Raw genomic sequence first — 3,247 nt, 5'->3', positions numbered from 1 at the left:
CAGTCCTACTCTGAGACGCAACCTATATGGCAGCAGCTCTGTAGCCTAGAAGTGCAAGGAAAACATCAACACTGTACACCAAATCACTGACAGAAATGAGAATGAAATCGACCAAAAATGATATCTTGATGATAATACATTAGTAATGCATTAGTACTAATTAACCACCTAATAATATTGTTATCATTTCATTACAGTAGTGTTAGTAATAACACTATTGTCTCAATAATCAACCTTATTCATTACAGTATAGCCCAACAGTAGCTTTCAGCAAGCAGTCATTCACTTTTCCCCCCAATTTCTCACTCGCGAGTCGTGCACACATTCGTGCATGGTGATGCTGGACTCGTGCAACACCCGGGATAAAGAATGATGTAGGCTCGACATTTTCCCCATTCATTCATACTCACGAGGCACCGATGAACACCAACCGTCACTAACTAGATCAGAGGTCGTCATTTTAATATCGATTATTATCAGAACGTTCCAGATGAAGTATGGGTTGCCATTCGATGTTAAAATGAAATCATTTTATTAAAGGATGGGATTTGATACTACTGCACTGTTGGAGCTATGAACACAAGCATTTTGCTACACCCGCAATAACATCTGCTAAATATGCGTGTGTGACCAATAACATTTGATTTGATTTGATTTGAAGAGGTTAACCTGGTCTACACGACAATGTGTAGAAAGCAGGAGTGACAGCCTACACAATATCACCACAACGATTCATCAATAAATCAACTAAATGAAATGGTCCTTAGTTGGAGGATAGGGCCGTCTCCTTTAACGGTTCAAACGTCGGGTCCATGTAAACCGGTTCATTCAAGCCGGGTTCTCTTCCGATTAACCAGCCATCATTCAAACCAAGGAAAATGACCGGCATTGTTAACTTGTTGGGAAATGGGTTATCATCCCAGACAAAAAAAAAAAAACAACCAAACGAAAAATAACCATGTCAAGCGTTTTGAAACACACCATTATGAAAGTATCATGGTTTATGGTCCATTGTGTATGGGAATGCACACCGATGGTGCAAAAATGACGATAGGTTATAGCTTACAGCAAGTCGAATGATTGATTATTGATTATTTGATAATGACAAAGTTCCACAAGCAAAACTACAGCCAAACACATTCGCACACAATACAATATATAACACCAACATTATTATAACATCAAAACGAATGACTGAAGAAAGAAACGAAAAGATGGCTTGGTGACTTACCCTGGGTTCTGTGCAGGCTATGAGTCAGCGAAGCGAGAGAGATGATCTCTGTCTGTGCGTAAGAGAAAGTGTTCACTTCTATCACAAAACTTTATTAAAATGTGATTTCTATTCGATGTACACGCATACAATCTTGCTGCAAAGTACTCTTCCTCAGTCAGCTCTTCTATCCAGAATGTAGTTGGTTTAGGATGTTGTTAGCTATAGACCGCTGTCTTGTAATGGATTTTATTGTATAGCCTAAATATATAAAAGCGATTACAAAATAAATTCTTATGTTGAAATTCTATTGGCTAGTGTGGATAAGTGCGTTGTTTTTTGGTCCAGGCAAGTTCGATCCGTCCGTCAGGTTGTAAGTAGGATAAACTACACAGTCTTGCCGGATCGTGGATGGAAACGCCTTTTCCTACTGGTATTCTGGCAGCAGCACAAACGATGATGTTACTTTGTATGCTAATAAGGAAAAATTCAAAAATAAAAGCCCACATTTCAAAACATTGCAATGTGGATAATTCATTCAAATTATATTGCATGTTAACTAATGGCCACGTTTATTGTGCCAACAAGTGAATGCAATAAGTAATTTGAGAAAACAAATAAAAAAATATGCTTTTAAAAACATGTTTTAAGACCCATAATGAAAAAATTGAATGTTGACACTGGTATGTTGAGAAAATGGGACTGTTACGAGAGAACTGTTTTACCTGTTTCAGCTAAAGTGGGATGGAAAATACTCAGTAGGGTTTTCTACTCTCTACTAACCGAATATGGTTGGTTTTGGAGGGGGACTGTGTTATACACGTATGTATTTAGCCATGCATGTTATATTAATTCCAAAACAATAAATGCATGTACTGTTGTTCTGTTGAATATCAGCTGGTAAGACTAAACACTTTTTTGTTGTTGCTTACTTTGTTCTCCCAGTGTGAAATAAAATGTAAACAAAGACACAATGTACACAATGATGGACTGGCATACCTGTTAACGACCTAGATTAACCTAATGGTGATGGTAAGAGACTAACCTTTACACATTGAAATCAGCCTATGGCCAGCCTTGACATGTGCCAAGAAAATGCATCAAGTCAATCGCTTGGCCTGACAAATAAAATGTTTTTGTGGTAGTATACTAGGAAAATCATGTTGCTATAGGTTTACATTACCCCAGTTATGCATAGCCTTCCAATGATTTTCTTAAACACACTTTGGTCGCAATGAAATCAAAGGTTTGACTCTTGGACTGATTCATAGATCATTGCTCATCTCTCCAAATTGCAATTTGTGAGAAATACAAGTGATTAATACTTGGCCTTTGTCTTATTAAAATCTTCAATGTTTTGCATTTCACTAACAAAGACAAAATATTTTACATTATTTTCAAGCAAATGATTACAAAGGGAGAAGCACCACACACATGCAGTGAAATGTGCAGCAGTACTCAGTAGACAAACAATTTACACCAGCACTCCAGATATTCTTGTACTTTATGTTACTTGTGTAAGGCCAAAGGTCACCACTGTAATTCAAAACCCTGTATCCCCATTTCGCTTTATTGATCTTCCAGCAGTTTTCAATGAGAGGTTGACCTACAGATTGAGCTCAGTAATCTGTCATTCAGGGATAAATGCCAAGAAAGGACACCATTGGGCCCAGTTTACATTTGACTCTTTTAAGATGAATATTATCTCTATAGAAGACCCAAATATTGAGACCACCGCAACAGTTATACACTTACCGGACAGTTTATTAGGTAATGCACCCCATTCACAAAAATGGATCACTGCTACGGACAGTGAGTCACCGGGAGTGGCTTGCTATATAAAGCAGGCTGACAGGCATCGAGGCATTCAGTTCAATCAAACCAAATCACATTTTATTGGTCACATATACGTGATGAGCAGATGTTATTGCGGGTGTAGCGAAATGATTGTGCTTCTAGCTCTGACAGTGCAGTAATATCTAATAAGTAATATCTTACAAATTACCGTAAGGACTGACGCTGGGGATGAGAAGCAAG

At 37.9% G+C, this 3,247-nt stretch overlaps 1 protein-coding gene across 1 annotated transcript in view; it reads right to left on the bottom strand.

The window, feature by feature from the left end:
* Positions 1–1,635, bottom strand: part of LOC106577952 (astrocytic phosphoprotein PEA-15) — a 52,366-nt gene extending 50,731 nt beyond the window's left edge. The window contains exon 1 of the mRNA XM_014156433.2: positions 1,232–1,635. The gene's annotated coding sequence lies outside the window, so the exon portion shown is untranslated. The remainder of the gene's footprint in view (positions 1–1,231) is intronic.
* Between the last annotated feature and the right edge of the window lie 1,612 nt (positions 1,636–3,247).

The sequence above is a fragment of the Salmo salar genome, chromosome ssa18 (genome assembly GCF_905237065.1).
Source record: "Salmo salar chromosome ssa18, Ssal_v3.1, whole genome shotgun sequence".
Taxonomy (NCBI): Eukaryota; Metazoa; Chordata; class Actinopteri; order Salmoniformes; family Salmonidae; genus Salmo; species Salmo salar.
Note: the sequence above shows the minus strand (reverse complement) of the source record. Positions and strands in the feature narration are given on the sequence as shown.